Genomic DNA, 18,202 nt, shown 5'->3' with positions numbered 1-18,202 from the left:
CCAGCAGAATCCAGGCTTCCCACAGCCCCTCTGTCTGTCCCAGTGCTCCTCCAACCAGACAAGGGGGCTTGTCTCCTCCTCATAGGACCCCAGGACTGAGGTGTCTAATCTATGATTTATACTACTGACTCCCTAGTGTGGGCATCCACCTGTATAATCTTCCTTTTCTTCTGAGTCCCCTCCCAGGGACACAGGTCCTGACCCAATCACTTTTTTTCCTTCCTACCAGAGCAATGTGTATCTTTCTTACAGCTTTGGTTGTACAGGAGTCCATCTGCCAGTTTCCATTCAGTTTTCTGTAAGAATTGTTCCACATGTAGATGTATTTTTGATGCATCCATGGGGGAGGTAACCTCTACATCCTCTTACTCCACTATCTTGATCTCTCCTCTGCTCTAGTAGCTTGAAAAGGCAAGGAAATAGATCTTCTCCTAAAGCCTCCAGAAAGAATGCAGCACTGCTAACACCTTGATTTTAGCCTGTAAGTCTTATTTTGGACTTCTGGCCTTCAGAATTGTATGATAATAAATTTGTGTTGCTTTAAGCATTAAGTTTGTGGTAATTTGTTAAAGCAGATAGGAAACTAATATATGGAGAATCCATTTCCTTGTCTTTTCTACATTCGAAAAGCCACCTGCGTTACTTGACTTCTTGTGCTGTCCTCCATCTTCAAAGCCAGCAACGTCAAATCTTTCTCTGACCCTTCTTCCATTATCACATCTCTTTCCTTTTTTTAAAAATAAATTTATTTTTGGCTGCATTGGTTCTTCGTTGCTGCACGCGGGCTTCCTCTAGTTGTGGCAAGCAGGGGTTACTCTTCGTTGTGGTGCGCAGGCTTCTCATTGTGGTGGCTTCTCTTGTTGCAGAGCATGGGCTCTAGGCGCACGGACTTCAGTAGGTGTACCGCGTGGGCTTCAGTAGTTGTGGCTCGCGGACTTTAGGGCGCAGCCTCGGTAGTTGTGGTGCACGGGCTTAGTTGCTCCACAGCATGTGGGATCTCCCCCGACCAGGCCTCAGGCCCGTGTTCCCTGCATTGGCAGGCGGATTCTTCACCACTGCACCACTAGGGAAGTCCCTATCACATCTCTTTCCGACTTTAGCTGGGAAAGGTTATCTGAGTTTAAAAATTCACATGGTTAGATTGGATAATCCAGAATAACCTCCCCATATCAACATACTTAATCATTTTCACATCTGCAAAGTCTCGTTTGACATGGACGTTAATTTATTCACAGGTTTCAGGGATTAGGACATGGACATCTTTGGGGGATGGGGGCATCATTCTGCCTACTACAGAAGGCTTAAGTTCTATGCCTAGTTCATCAGCTCTCTAGAGATGGTACTCTGGGAAAATGTTATCAAATCTCTAGATCATAGATTTCTTTATCTGTGTAATGATCATAATACCTTGCTATGTCACAGGGTTGCTCTCAGCATTAAATGAGTGAAAGCATGTGAAAACACTTATAAACCACAAAGGTTACATAAATATAAGGGATTATTATTTCAGGAAGGATGGAAGGGCAACAATAACAGTAATTTAAATAATGGATAATGAAGGAGATATGGGTATCCTATCTGTCCTGCACATCAAGCCTTATCAAGCTATTTATGGGCATACTTAGGGGTATCTCTGTGAACATACAGAGTCCTCTCATATTCTCTTTTCTGAACACTTTCATTTATCTCATTAATTTGGGTTGCCATACAGCCACTGGAGGGTGACATCTTATCATGACCTAGTTGCTGCTTGCCACAGTGCCCTCCATGTCCATCCCACATTCTTTTGCTACTCCTGAAGCTGTATACTCTAGAGGTGTTCAAAGAGATGCAATAATTTCTTCAAATGCTCATTGAGCTGAGGCCACAGTATGTCCATATAGGATATCCTTTTCCTCCATTTTGCATCATATTTGGTCACCTGACCACAATGGCTGGGCCATTAAAGATTGGAGACAATGATGACTTCTTAGACTTCATTCAAAGTTACTTTCACTCTGTGTTTTTACCAAACCAGCAAACAGGATTGGAAGGAATATACACCAGAAGCACAAGAAAATCAGTGATGAATGCATCCTATGCAGAAATAGAGATCTGCAATTTTAGAGGAGTCAAATACCATGAACTTGTGGCCTGTTAGATGATTTTAGCTGGGAGAGGGCCCACATCAGCACTCAAGGGTCTAACCATTACTTTTCATTAAATTCTCACTGTACCACAGTTAAATACTTCTGTGTCCTATTGCTTACTGACTCCTTATGGCTACCTGCAGCCTGACCATGGCATTCCACATCACGTGCCTCACAAGTCCTTTGTAAATACAGGTCTTTCTGCTTGTGCCTGCAATGCTTCTATTCAAAAAGCTCAGAAGTCTTTGGGAATAGATCAGGGGACAGACAGTGGACCAGCCTCCCCACCCCTTCTCCTCCATCACAACTTTGCCAACCAAGTGACCACTTACAAGACTCTCCCTGCCATTTCCTCACCTCCTCCTCATCTCACTCTTTCCACACCTCCTCTCTTCCTTCTCCTAGGCCTCTTCTCCCCAAGTGACAAAACCCATTTAAATGGACCCTGTGGATTATTCCTATCAGCTAATTAGATGCACTCAGGTGTATATGAATGGTAGTTAAGCTCAACTGGGACCACTGCTAAAATTATATTTGTTGTGATACATAACCAATAACAGGCACAGTTATGATCACATAACAGATACAGTTCATGATTCAAATAAAAGACAAATGTCTTAAAGCCAAGAAGCTTGTGGTTCTTTATAGAACCACATCCTTTGTAACTTTGGGCAGAACTAATTAACTGAGCTCCTGAGACATGGAAAACTCTGTTCCTGTCACTGGGCAGACAATAGCTAATCAGTTTGACTGAAAGTTGAGGTCAGGATGGTTTAGAAAGGATACTGCAGCCACACATGGAGAAAAAGCTCTATAAAAGAAACATCCACGTCCACAATGACAATTTCATGGTCTGTGGGAAGAATCTGGAGTATGTGCACATATATTAATACCTTCCCCACCCACTATGAGATCTGGGGTATACTTAGAGTTTGCACACCCTTCTGATCTGATGGATCAGAATGATGGATTCAGACCAGAGACTATCACCAAACAAGTACACAAGGAAAAGGAAAAGGTAGACATCTGAGTTCCTCTCCCTGAACCACCCACATGGCTGAGCCGAACATTTAATTCTTACACTTCCTATTGAAGTGTTGTCTGAACTGCTCCTGCCAAGAGGCTCCAGGGTCTGTAGAAGCCAATGAATCAGCTCTGGCACTGGCGGTGAGCAAATTGTTTCATACACACCAGGGAGTGGTAGAGAATTGCTTGCCATCATAATGCAGCAATCAGGGGTCAAGGGACTTCATATCTGAGTTACAACAAGGGATGTGCTATGGAGGAAGCTTGGTTCGTGCCCAAGTGCGTACTTTAATGCTGAGGTCATTTCACTTGGGAAGAATGCAAAAATCCCAAACATTTTGTTTCGTGCAATTTTGTGTCCCAGCAATGCCTGTTTCCACTGATTCCATTCAGTCACTTTGAAGGCTTTGCCTGCACTGCAGTGATTAATGAACATTGTATTTTGATTATAGGAAAAATTGAAAAAATTGGGAGCAGGGCACAGCGTGGTAACTCCTCCGGTGTAAGAAATAACATACAGAGGTGCTCATCTTAACTCAATAGAAGAACCAGGTGTCAGTCAAACTGTAGAGATGGAAATAACTGGTCAATTCAGTCCAACAACTGGTCAGTGACTACTCAATAGCAAGGAGGTAAAGCCTTGGTTCTTTCTAATAAGCTGTGTTATTATAGGTGTTTGAAGGGCAACCTGCCTCCTCAAGATAAATTTCTAATTTTTTTCTAATATATAGTGTTTCTAATATACTCTGTATATTCTTGATAGTTCTTGATAGTCTATGCTTTATAAACTCTTCACAAAAAATATGTTTTTTTTCCATAAATTCCTAGATGACAGAAATAGGGTATTCCTTTACTCTGTGATTTCCTCCACTATTTCTACTATTGTCTAAAATGTGATATAAGCTGGAAAAGACTGGAATACTTTTGAAGTCACAGATGACTTTCTGACCCTTTCAAAACATATGAAAGTTCTCAATAACTAAAACAAACATGTGAATCAAAATATCAGAAATGTAACCTATAGCACATGTCCCAAATGTCACTTTCCCATACAGGATTTGTAGGTTGCAATCTCTTAGTAACAATTGAAGAAAGTATATATATATAAAATATATATTAAAAATATATATATATGTGGCGAATAAACCAACATGCTCCTGATTCAAAACTCTCATCTTAAAAAATGAGGGGAGGCGGTGGCCAGAGCAGTACACAATGAAAGATTATTTATTAGCTGTTTTCTCTTGTAAGAAAAAAAGAAAAATGACAGCAAAGAAATGTCTAAGAAAACTGTTCAAGGCAAGTAAACAATACCTGAATGAAGTCAGAACGTTTGCGTTGGTAGTGCTGCTTCAGCAGCCAGTTAGAGAGATGAACGCTTTTTCCAGAATATGAGTAGCACTCAGTTTAACCATATATAGTCTTCTGATGTCAGGTAATAAATAATTGAATATGTACTGTTAGACAAGATGAAAGAGCATGGACGGTACATCAGGGTTTATGCAAGAAAAACTGGTGTGAGAAAAGACAACTCGTGTAAAACCAGAGAGGGAAAATGCTTCATGCTTAGAAACATAATTTGAAAGTCACAGAAACCAAAAGTGTTATCCCTGGGAATGGAGATACCATTGATAATCAATCGTATTGGTTTGACACTGCCCAGGACTCAGAAAAGGAACCATTAGTATATAAAAGTTAGAGAAAAAATGTCTGACTGACTTGCCACAACCTCATCTTCAGTTCTGTCATTAACACTGAATGTAGATTTATGAGGACAGAGAAATTAGACTTAGCGAAGCTACAGTGAATGGATTTGTAGGGAAGCCCTGTACTGGATGACTAAGGTAGAGTTAATTAAGAGGGGGTTGGCTCTATATTTCCTAAAGGAAACTAGAAGTTAGCCACGTGGAATTTTCTAGAAGTTGCCTTCATTTTGTGACAAAGAGTTGTTCTCTGTTTTAAAAGCATTTAATATTTTTGAATGAGTGGCAGCCTTAGAAATTGAACAGACTATTCCCAAAGGTTTTTTAAAGGAGAATGATAGTTCTCTGCCATACTCCAAGAACAAATACCTTTTAGTCATTCAATAGAGACTCTGCAATGCTCATGAAATTGCAAGGGAAAACAACAATCCTGCCAAGAACGAACATAAAGGTAAAATGCCAAGCCTCTCTGCAATTCTTTTTTTTTTTTCCCATGTGCTGGAAGTGTTGGCAGATGTGTATGTAGGGTCCCAATAATAAGCAAATGAACACGTTTAACCTCTGGGCCAGATGAGCTGTATGGACGAGTCATGTCAGATTGTGTCATGTCTAGGGGAAGCCACATAAGATGTCAGTACAAACTAGGCTGGTATCCACCAAATATTAGATTCACCAACTTCTAGGAAATGCATTCCCATCCAATTAAGTGACTTTCTAAAAGGAAAAATAATAAGATAATTCTCCTTCAGTGAGCTATTGCTTTTGGAAAATGTATTTCATGGAAAGCAAAATTATCAAGTTAGAAAAGATTTATAGAGATAATTTAGACAAGGTTGTTTAGACCCAGGGAAGGGAAGTGATTTCCTCTAGGAAGTTGCATAGAAAAGCCAAGAACTACCTGACCAGTGCTGGATCTACATTTGCTGTTAACAAAATGTTCCAACCAGCTTTCCTGAATACCCTTCCAGATTTTCCTCCACTGGAGACTTCCTAATTCTTATTCAAAATACAAAATACTCCCTGACATTTTCACTCGGGGCATTTCATGAGGAAAGCAGAGTGGATATTGTAGGTAATAGTGATACATACAAAAGAGGCCAAGGTCAAATCAGAGGTGATTCAAATTTACCTATGACTTAAACCCAAATTGAAGCCATGTGGACCAATATGTTCTTACAATTTGAGCATAGGACTGTGATCATCCCCCTTCTGTCTTGAATAAAGCATATTTTGCTCAGTAGAAATGTTCCCCTTTAATAGCCCACATGATGAATTAACAGAGTGCTAAATTAAAGGAATTTCATCTGTAACACTACTAGTTATTTCTTCATCATGGAATATGGGTATTCATCACCTGTAGCCTTATTTTAAGCTATGTATTCCATTCTGCTTTCATACTCAAATGCTACTGCACTAAAGGTTGGAAGAGAAACAGCCTTTCTATGGCAAGAAACACCCTTTCTTGCCATAGAAAGAGTACCTCATTCTGCCACTCACTAGCCATACAACTTTGCACCAGATAACTTCTCTGAGTTTTAGTTTATTTGTGTATAAAACGCAGTTCACAGAAAGAGTTAAGATCAGTATGCAAAAGTGCTTGACATGTAGTAGGTGTTGAATATATATACAATAGTTGAATATGAGTGTTTGGGCAAGCATTATCTTCTGTTACCAACCTGGAATTGGTTCATGGAGAATGAAATAGAATTAAAATAGAAAGTGTTCGGGGCTTCCCTGGTGGCGCAGTGGTTGAGAGTCCACCTGCCGATGCAGGGGACACGGGTTCGTGCCCCGGTCCAGGAAGATCCCACATGCCGCGGAGCGGCTAGGCCCGTGAGCCATGGCCGCTGAGCCTGCGTGTCCGGAGCCTGTGCTCCGCAACGGGAGAGGCCACAACAGTGAGAGGCCCGCGTACCACAAAGAAGAAAAAAAAAATAGAAAATGTTCTTTTTCAGGCTCATAAGCAACTTTTAAACAATGGAGGAGCATAGTAGTAAAAACATGAAGAAACTAATGTAAACTTGTCTTGTTCCATAGGCCTGGGTTTACCCCTAGATAATTCCTTCTTGCTGTATAAGATTATATGTGAATTAAGTCCCCTAAGCTGGAACAGCCCTGGGTGCTGTATAAATAGCATGAGTATTAGTGGATATTAAAGGCACACATACATATACATAAGTGCAACACACATATACACACACACATAGGGGCTTGCCATGAGAACCTAGCCTAATGCTATATTTGGTTTAAACTATGAAGAGTTTCTTGTTTGTGCCTTTTTTTTTTTTTTTTTTTTTTTTGTGGTATGAGGGCCTCTCACTGTTGTGGCCTCTCCCGTTGCGGAGCACAGGCTCCGGATGCGCAGGCTCAGAGGCCATGGCTCACGGGCCTAGCCGCTCTGCTGCATGTGGGATCTTCCTGGGCCGGGGCACGAACCCGTGTCCCCTGCATCGGCAGGCGGACTCTCAACCATTGCGCCACCAGGGAAGCCCTTGTTTGTGCCTTTTGATTCTCAACTTACACCCTCTATATCAGAGGCTATCCTGTTTCTCAGTCAGTAATTGTTGGCTTCAAAGAACAGGAATGTATTCAGGCAGCTTAAATAGAATGGAATTTAATAAAAGACTGCAACAAACAATCTCATGGAAATCCAAGGGCATCCAACAAAGCCCAGTCAGGAACCTAGGAACCGGAAATTTACCTGTTAAATCAGAAACCATTGTTCACACTATCTCAAAAAGCCTCTCTCATCTCTGCCCTTCTGCCTCCTCTCTCTCTCTCAGCTCGTTCCCTCTGCTTTCATATGGCATAATTTAGCTAAAGCAGCCATTCAGGTCTATTATCTGCTTATTTTCTAAGTGACTGAAACAATCATCAAAATATGTTGCATCTCAAATATTTTATATGAAAAATACTTTATTGAAGTATAATTTTAAAAAGGTATAATTACAATAATATATTAGTTTCAGGTGTGCAACATAGTGATTTGATAGTTTTATACATTACAAAATGACCACTGCAAAAGTCTAGTTACCATCTGTCACCATACAAAGTTACTGACGTATTATTGACCATATTCCCTATACTGTATATTACATCCCCATGAATTATTTATTTTATTATTGGAAGTTTGTTATCTCAAGCTCCTTCACCTATTTCACTCATCCTCCTACCACCCTCCCTTCTGGCAAACACCTATTTCTTCTCCATATCTATGACTCTGTTTCTGTTTTGTTATGTGTGTTCATTTGTTTTGTTTTTTATTTATTTATTTTATTTTTTCATTGAAGTATAGTTGCTCTACAATATTATATGAGTTACAGGTGTACAATATAGTGATCCACAATTTTTAAAGGCTATACTCCATTTATAGTAAATATAGATATTGGCTATATTCCTTGTGTTGTACAGTATATCCTTGTAGCTTATTTATTTTTGCTGAAAAGACAGCTGAGAGTTCCCTTGTACATAACTAGTTGCTTTTCTCTTTCTGCTTTTAAGATTCTCTCTTTAATTTTTGCCATTTTAATTATGTGTTGATGTGAACCTTTTTGGGTTCATCTAGTTTGGGACTCTGTGTTTCCTTGAACTGGATGTCTCTTCCCTTTCCCAGGTTAGGGAATTTTTTAGCTATTATTTCTTCAGATAAGTTGTCTACCCCTACCTCTCTCTCTTGCCTTCTGATATCACTATAATACGAATGTTAGTACACTTGATGTTGTCCCAGAGGTCTCTTACACTGTCTTCACTTTTTAAAATCCTTTTTTCTGTTCAGCTTGGATGATTTCCACTACTGTGTCTTTCAGTTTGCTGATCTGTTCCTCTGTATCTTCTAACTCAGGGATCCCCAACCCCCGGGCCACAGACCAGTACTGGTCCATGGCCTGTTAGGAACCCAGCCACACAATAGGACCTGAGCATCAGGTGAGCGAGTGAAGCTTCATCTGCCACTCCCCATCGCTCCCCATTGCTTGCATTACCACCTGAACCATCACCCCTATGTCCATGGAAAAACTGTCTTCCACAAAACTGGTCCCTGGTGCCAAAAATTTGGGGGACCGCTGATCTAACCTACTGTTGATCCCTTCTAGTATACTTTTTTACTTCAGTTATTGTATTGTTCAGCTTTACTTGGTTCTTCTTTATATTTCCAAACTCTTTGTTAAACTACTCACTGTGTTCATCCATTCTTCTCCCAAATTCATTGAGCATCTTTATGATCATTACCTTGAACTCTTTATCAGGTAGATTGTTATTCTCCATTTTGCTTAGTTCTTCTTCTGGGGTTTTGTCTTATTCCTTCTTTTGGAACATATTCCTCTGTCTCCTCATTTTGCCTAATTCTCTGTGTTTATTTTAAAATATTAGGTAGGTCAGTTACATTTCCTGAGTTTGGAGAAATAGTCTTATGTAGGAGACATTCTATGGGGACCAACAGCATATCACCCCTGGTCACCTGAGTTATATGCTCTAGCGGTTCCCTTTTGTGGGCTGCATGGGCCCTTCTGTTGCAGCAGGGCTGACTACTATGGATGCACTGGTAGGCATGGCTGGCCCCTGGCCCAGCTGGCTTCTAGACCCTTCTTTATGTGATGGCTACCAACCTGCTGGTGGGAGGCTGGGACCCAGCATGGCTGGCTGCAGGGGTTGGGGTGTCCTGGGGCCGGTGCTGGCTTGCTGGTGAGCAGAGCCAGGTCCCAGGGTGGCTTCTCATCCCAGGAAGTCCCAGGCTGTCTGCCCAGCCCTGAGGGTCCCAGGGCTGGTGCCAGCCTTCTGGTGGATGAGTAGGCCTTGGACACTAATAGGTTAAAAAGATACTCCAAAATGGTGTTTGCCAGCACTAGTGTCCTTGTAATAGAACGAGCTCCCCAAAAATGGCTTCCACCAGCATCTATGTCCTCAAGGAGAGTCCTAATTTCCTCCTGCCTCTCCAGGAGGCTCTCCAAGATCAGCAAGTGGGTCTGACCAGGCTCCTTTCAAGTTACTGCCTCTGTGCTGGGTCTTGGAATGTGTGAGATTTTGTGTATGCACTTTAAGAGCAGAGTCTCTGTTTGCTATAGCCCTCCACCTCTTGCAAACATAAGCCTCACTGGTCTTCAAAGGTACATGTTCTGCAGGCTCATCTTCCCAGTGCACGCCCCCTGGGCTTGGAAGCTTGATGTGTGGCTCAGATCCCTCACTCCTCGGGGAGAACCTCTGCAATTGTGATTATCCTCCCATTTGTGGGTTGCCTCCTCCTGGGATGTGAGTCTTGACTATTCCCCATCTCTGCCCCTCCTACCCATCTTGCTGTGGTTCCTTCTTTTTATCTTTCATTTTATCTTTTCTGCTAGTCTTCTCATAAATAGTTGCTCTGTAAATAGTTGTAATTTTGGTGTGTCCTTGGGAGGAGTTGTGCTCAGGGTCTTCCTACTCCACCACCTTGGCCATACCTTCAAAATTTTTTTTTTTTTTTTGATAACAGGATGATAAGTGGATAGCTTCTCCCTTCTAGGGCTCAGTACATGGATTCCACAATTTTTTTCTACCCTCCAGCCTTTTTCTTAAGTATGGTTTGACTTTTGTACTTTTGCACTATCTTACTGACGCAAGCCACATCCATAATTTCCAGTTTGGAGTCCTTTAAAGTGGAATGAGAACTAAAAAAGACCTATGAGAGGAAGCGATCTGATATCTGTGATTTGCTTCAAAATAATTGTAGCAAAGGAGTGGGTGGGTATAGCTAAAACAAGATTGGACATGTATGGATAATTGTTGAAGCTGGATGATGAGAATATCCTGTTTAATTATACTAGACTCTCTAATTTTAGATATGTTTGAAATTATCCATAAAATAAAGTAAAAAACAAAATATGTGAAGCAATATGAATGTAGAATCTTCTTAATTATTATAATTTCCCCCATCTTTTACTTTTTCCTTACCCACGCCTAATTTGACAGATTTTTTTAGCATCCTGCATTTACTGAGACTTACAAAGGCATTCAGCCTAGATTTCATTGAGGCAACAACTCACTTTGCATTCATATTTCATCAGTTTACATAATATTTAATTAAATCACATAATTGCATTATTATGTACAACTGGCATAAATAGATTTGGAACAAACTCAAATAATTTTCAGTAAGCACACAACTCAAACTGTTGAAGCAGAAGTATCTGGGCAAACTAGACTCTTCTAGTCACACTACTTCTAACCACACTACTAACTATAAGCACTTAGTGTACCATGCTTATTGGTCCTGGGTCTCACCGTCAATTAATCCAGCAAGATGATTAAGCAGAAGTTCACTAAGAGAGAATCTACTGTATTTTGTTGTTGTTGTTGTTTATGTATGTGTTCGCCTACATTTTTCAAACTTTAATTCTGACTTCAGTTCATCTTCTTTCATGATCTCAAACTCAAGACACTTGAAGATTTTATGTTTGCCTCAAATGATCTTCTGGTGTGTAATGGAGCCAGTGGGACTACATTTTTCAGTTACTTATATTTGGCAAGGATGGGGAGGAAGGGTGTTTCATTTCTATATTCTTATTATTGTATTTTTCTGCTTTCTCACAACTCTCTGATTTGCTTGCTTAAAAAGAAATAGAAGTTAGGTTGTTTTATGGACACTGGCTTTGGCGAGAAGCCTGATTATACTTGCTAAGCCTCCTAGTAGCAATATTGAGGAATTAGTTAAAATGCTGAGACGAGAATACAGACCCAGAGAGACAAAGAATGAGTGTGCTAGTAGTCCCCAGCTCTAAGTTTCTGCAATCATTTGTTGAAATACCTTGAGGAAGTAAATCAGTTTTTATTTCTCTATGCAGGGTGGCAAAAGGTGATTATGACGTACCAATCTTTTTGTAATGATAAAACTGTAGGGACCAAAATTCCCTCTTTTTCTCTTCCTCCCTCCGTGATACCTCAAAGCTGCTTCCAGAATGAACTAGTCATACTGCCCATTGAGTTTCTTTTATCAAACTCACAGCCGTGGATGTTGAAAGGGACTGCTTTCCCTCTGCTTAACCACTTTAGTATGACTAACTCATGAACACACAGGAGCAAGGCAATTTGCTCCGCCATTTTTCCTCTCGGGTATGCAGCAACAGCATGCATTCTGAGTCACGCAGAGTCCACTCTAAAGAATGTGTGCTGTGAGCTCAGAGGGGCTAATAATCAAATTAGGCTGCTAACAAATGGCAATTTATAATGCTGAAACTAATGAGCGGTCAAAGAACAAAACTCTGCAAGGAGTTTTAATTATCCTGTCCTTTGTGACTCTACAAGAACATTTTTAAAGGAACACTGTCACCAGTATTCAACTGGTACTTTAAGTTCCATTAAGATTTACATAAGCTATTACATAAATGGGAAATACACACTTTCTTTCCAAGTAGAGTAGGGATCTAAATCCTTCTCTTCAGGGATGGAAAACAAGCACTGTCTTGCTTTGATGTTCAGTTTATTAAATCCTTTCCTTCCCATAGCACTGATGGAGAAACATGAAGCCTCTCTTCAAGGGAAATCTCTAGATTGGATAGCATATAGAAAGAACTGTAACAACCAAAACAACTACAACAGTTTTTCTGTCCTTGTTTCCTATGCTATTTTATTTTCACTTTTTTTTTTTTTCTAGTTTGTTTGTGTTTTATTGACTCTGTGACGCTCAGGCCTTGACCACGAACTTTGGCAGTGGGTACAGCTGTTTCTTCTGCTGCTGCTTCTTGGTATTCAACTTCGCCTCATGCTTGTTGAACCCGCAGCATGTGTTTTCTTGGCCTGCAGATCCAGAGGCTTGTACTTCTTGCCCTTGTAGAATTTCCTGAGGTTCTCTTTCTGAGTCTGATTAACAACAGTGAGAACTCGGGCAATGGATTTACTAACATCTAGGATCTTGGAGAGCTTGGATGCCACACTGCTTGTCACTTTGGTGATTTCCAGCTAAGACAGCTCCACCTTCAAATCATCCGGCTGTTTCAGCAGCTCCATCTTTTTGCCGGGAAGATCTCAAGCTTTAATCTTGGCCATGACTGCACAAGCTGCACCACTGCCTGCTCTTGAGGGAAAGAGTTTTTTTCACTTGTTATTTTCACTTTCCTCTGTCACATATATATCCACACGCACCACCACAACCACCACACCCAGCATTTCTGCAGGTCAAAGTGCCCTTCATCTCTCAGAGCCTAACTTCTTTCGAGGAGGTGTTTGAGATGGGTTTGTATATTTATCTGTTTGTTTGGAGAAGAGTGGCATAATTGATGAACTGAAGAAAGTGACAATATCACCTGAACGTGGAGCCTCTCAGGCAAAAATAAAACCAAAAAGCTGCTACCCTTAAAAGCTAGAGAAAAGTGGAGATGTTAGCTGCAACACACTGTGAACACGGCTGGTCTGGAAAGGCTTTTGCTACCAAGAGGGTTAATTGTCCAAAGGTAATGTGGTACTACCCATCAAGCCAATTTAAGGCCAAAGAATGCATCTTGGCAAGGAGTTTTCTTTTATCAATAACTGCGTCAATAAAACAGCAAATGGAACGCAAAAAAATCGAGCACATCCATATCATCAGGGCAGCAAAACAAATAGCCCAGAGCACTGGAGGGTCTGGGTGTTGAACTAGTTGCCCTTATTACCGAAAAAAAAAACGTTAAAGTATAAAAGCAATTCCAACAAGGAAATTGGGAACGATGCAAATAACAAAACTTTCTGCCTGAAAAGGAAGAAGAAATCTGCAGATTCTTCCGCTAAACTTGTCATTACCACACACACCCTGCCATGTGACATTTACATTGTTCTTTTAAATAAATAGGTAGCCCATTGTTTTATGAGACAGTGTAGCTTAAGGGCTAAGAGTGTGGGCTCTAGAGTCAAACTAAATCCAGTTCCATCACTTCTTAGCCACATAGTCTTGGGCAGGTTACTTTTTTCTTTCTAAGCCTCAGTATCCTCATGTGTAAAACTGGGATAATAGCAAGGCAGCAAAAGTCCAGGCTTTGGAGTCAAACTGCCTGGTTCCCAGTCTTCTACTCCACCACTTACTGGCAGTGTGACCTTGAGCAAATTGCATAACTTCTCTGTGGCTCAGTTTCCCCTTCAATAAAATGGGTCCGATTGATTGTCAGGACCTCACAGGATCATTTTGAAAATTATATGTATTATAGAACACATGTAAAGCACTTAGTAAGTGCTCCACAGATATGTCATTAGTACCTACCTCAGAAGGTTGTAGTAAGGACGAAATGAGACAGTGAATGAAAAGCTTTTAAGCTTGGTATACTCAGTGCTCAATAAGTGCTAGCTTTTGTTACGTGCTTGTCTTTTGACTCTCCAACTGGCTTTTAAGCTTCTAGAGGATGAGTCTTACATTTTTTTTCTTCATACTATAATATCTAGCACTCTGTTATATGCAAATAAAAGTAACTCAGCTATCGCCGAAGGAAAGAAAGGAACAAATCCTCATGCAGAAAAAGTAGAAACTCAAATATCAGAACGGTGGACTCACATGCCATGAAAAGATTGGGTTTATTAAAAATTAATGGTACAGGTCAAACAACATGTCTGATTTTTGGCAAATTATAAATATTATCAAGAGCAAACAATTTGGCATTTGATTTCTTACTTGTGTAAAGGAGTATAAATATTTTTCCCTCTACCCTTCTAGGTTCTTGGCTGAGACCCCCTGTAATAAAAGACAGATTAACAGGAGAAAAACAATTTTAATTATGTACATACTATGTAGTACCGGAGCCCCGCAAAGATATGAGGCTCAAAAGGAAGCCAGACAATAGAGGCTTATATACCATCCCGAGGCAAGGAAAGGAATAGGGGTCTGGGGCTTTAAAGCAGGGGAGGCAAATCATGGGACGATGAGAAGAGAAAATGTGTGGTAAACAAAAGTTACACTGTCAGGTAGATAAATTTCTCAGGTGAAAAAATGATCTCTGATAAAAGCTCTCTGCCTGCTACCAGCCGCCTTTCTAATGTAAATTTCATTTATAAATGTAGATTTCCCTTACAAAAGGGCAACTTTGTTTTCAGAGCTTCTCCTATGTCTGTAGTTTCTCAAGATGATTCTTAGGCCAAAGAGGCATATTTTGGGGTGGCACTTAATTTGAAAATATTGATGACTACAATAGATGACTCAGTTAAAAAAAAAAAAAATGGCCAAACTAATGATGTTACATAGACACAGCTTAGGAGGTAGTTCTCACACTTGAGACTTCTGTGAATCACCTTTACAAATTTCATTACCTCAGTATACCACCAAAAAAATTCCTTCACAATTTATACTTTATACACATACCACATTTACTATTATTTTCTTAACAACTTTTTCTTTGAACTAACTTAAATTGTGTTAAAAACAAGACAACAGGCCCAAAATGGAGTCACTTATGCCAAGCCCCATGTCACCAAGACTTAATTATGGTTTTGGCCTCTCCCAGAAATGGAATCGAAAACCAGTCAATCAGGAATCACCTCGTTAGTACTAGTGAGGTCATCTGCCTGATAGCCATCCCCTGAAGGAAAGTGACCTTGCCATAAACAATCCACTTTTTGCCCAATTAACTTTCTTATTCCCACTCCCTTCTACCTATAAAATTCTGTCATTTTGTACAGCTCCTCAGAGCTCCTTTCTATCTGCTAGAAGGGATGCTGTCCAATTCATGAACTATTGAATAAAGCCAATAAGATCTTTAAAATTTACTCAATTGTACTTAGATTTTTAACAATTGTTTTTACTTATCGATTTGAAAAGCTGAGTTTATATCATTACATAAAATGGAAACCAGTATCATTTATCATAAATAGGTGAGACTAAAAATAAATATAATGAAAACAAAACAGTGTTCTTAAAATCTAGATAAATATTGTTGCCTGGCAGAGGCTCCTGAGTCTGTGGCTTTGAGACCTGCTTTTTCTTTGTTAAAAAGTTTGTTTACAACACATCAGAAATGTTTAAGACTAACTTTCACCAAAGTGAGAACTGAAAAAGAATTTAAAAGCGAAAACTTCCCCACTCTATGACTCAGTATTATTTAATGTCTATATACTCTGTGCACCACCTGAAATCATTTTGTGATTTCATGAAACACTGGCCTATATGATCAGTGAAGAATAGTTTCTGGCTCCCCAAATGCCTGTACAATAGTGTTCTCAGTGTGTAGCCCCTGAATTACCTGCATCTGAATCACCTATGGGTGCTTGTTTAAAAAGGGGGGTGGTAACTAATGAATCACTACTTAATCTGGAGACTGGGACCCGACATATTACATTATTAAGAAACACCCGCAGGTGATTTTGATGCACAATAAAGTCTTCAAACCAGGGCTATATTATAGCAATTATTGAAGAAGGTGGAACCATCCCTATAACAGCTCTGGAGATACAGAAAAGCTGAAAGGAAAAGTGAACAGAGAATTTAGCTAAAGGAGGTAATCTGCCCCAGGCCTAAACTGTGAGGCTACAGCCTGTGAGATAAGCACTGCATTTAACTGGAGTATTTTAATACCAGAATGAGGTAGAAAGGAAAAAAAAAAAAAAAAGAAGAAGGAGAAAGGCATCCAGCAATGAGAGAACAAAAAGATTCAATGAAGAAAGGGATTGATTTACAAGAAAAGATGAAAGGAATTTAACATGTGGCTTTGCTAAGCGATCACTAAGCAGGTGTGTGATAACAGTTTACAAATGTTTGATTCATATACTAAAAAGAGGAGGAGGAATTTGTTAAGTAAGAACAAGAAGGGATAATTAGACATTAAGAGAATGTAATTGACCAAATTCTCATTCCATATATAACTCAGCTTAAGCATCCCTGCTCTGCATGTTGTGTCCAACTTCTGCCCTAATGGATGTGCTCTGATCTTCTCCCCAAAAGAGGCTTGAGCATCACTCTAGTATCTGTGCCTTTGTTCAAGCATACTCCTCTGAAGGGGAGCAGAATATGCCATCCCAAAATATGCCTCTTTGGTGTGAGGATTTTTTTTTTTTTTTTTTTTGCAGTACGCGGGCCTCTCACTGTTGTGGCCTCTCCTGTTGCAGAGCACAGGCTCCGGACGCGCAGGCTCAGCGGCCGTGGCTCACGGGCCCAGCCGCTCCACGGCATGTGGGATCTTCCCGGACCGGGGCACGAACCCGTGTCCCCTGCATCGGCAGGCGGACCCTCAACCACTGAGCCACCAGGGAAGCCCATGAGGATTATTCTGAGCTGATTATTTTTGAGAGGCTGCAGATAGAAGATTCTCTGAAAATAGAGTAGAACTTGCCCTTTCCTGAGGGCAAATTACATTTATGAGGGAAACCTCCATTTGTAAGGGTGTCTCCCTCTCTCTACCAGGAAGAGAAAGTTGGCTCTAAATCACAAGAGAATTCTGTCAATGGAGAAGGCACTGACTGAAATCTGCATACGAAGACTTACCCTTGTTTACTGTGCTTTTCCTGGTCACCTCTCATAACTGGCTCCCCCACCTAACTTCCAGGCCACTGTGGCTGTCATGACCTCCACATCCCTTCCAAAATTACGGCCTAGACTCTCACTCCACTAGGGCAAAGCCTACAGATCTAGTGGCCCTAACACCTTAAGAACATTATAGCGGAGTCTGCACTAGAGCTTGGAAGACCTCCACTTTGAGGAGCTGAAAAATTGATTGGCAGTAGGGCCAGACTCTGGCAAAACCAACCAGTTGTAAAATTTGTCTTCAGCAGCTTTTTTGTGCCACCCCCAGTTCCAGATTCCCAGACATCTCAGAATATATAAGTAAATGTCCCTCTTGTAAGAGGAGAAAGGGATCAAATAAATACCACTCATATATGGAATGTCTTAATGTGTATTGGGCTCCACCTCACAGGCCTGCAAGCCCTGTACTTGCCCGACGTCAAGACCAAAGAAAGAGCCCAGCGTCAGCAATATAGACATCAGTGGTTTAATGGATGGGGGATCTTACACGGCTGAAGCAACCCCGTGCGCAGTGGAAGGCAGGCAGGACACAGCAGCAGTCTTGTAGTCTTCACTCCTGGGGCAGAGGTTGCTGGGAAACCAGGTGGAACTATTCTGACCTAGGATTAGGACAATCACTAGCTGGGTCTGGGGGCATGTATATAGGAAGGTCGGTCATGTGAGTAGGGTGTAGGTGAAGCAGGCGCTGGTCGAGCAGGGGATGTACAGAGAGCAAGAGAACAGCCATCTTGAGTGGTCTGACCATATAATATGTTACCTCTGGGAGCAGGAATGGTAATTACTTTAAAAGAGCACTGTGGGGGGACTTCCCTGGTGGCGCTGTAGTTAAGACTCCGCACTCCCAATGCAGGGGGCTGGGGTTCAATCCTCAGTCAGGGAACTAGATCCCACATGCATGCCACAAC

At 40.9% G+C, this 18,202-nt stretch overlaps 1 pseudogene; it reads right to left on the bottom strand.

Annotated features, from left to right (window-relative positions):
- Positions 1-12,509: 12,509 nt before the first annotated feature.
- LOC102980602 (60S ribosomal protein L35-like) lies at positions 12,510-12,871 on the bottom strand (annotated as a pseudogene).
- Between the last annotated feature and the right edge of the window lie 5,331 nt (positions 12,872-18,202).

The sequence above is a fragment of the Physeter macrocephalus genome, chromosome 21, assembly GCF_002837175.3.
Source record: "Physeter macrocephalus isolate SW-GA chromosome 21, ASM283717v5, whole genome shotgun sequence".
In the NCBI taxonomy this organism is placed as follows: domain Eukaryota; kingdom Metazoa; phylum Chordata; class Mammalia; order Artiodactyla; family Physeteridae; genus Physeter; species Physeter macrocephalus.
Note: the sequence above shows the minus strand (reverse complement) of the source record. Positions and strands in the feature narration are given on the sequence as shown.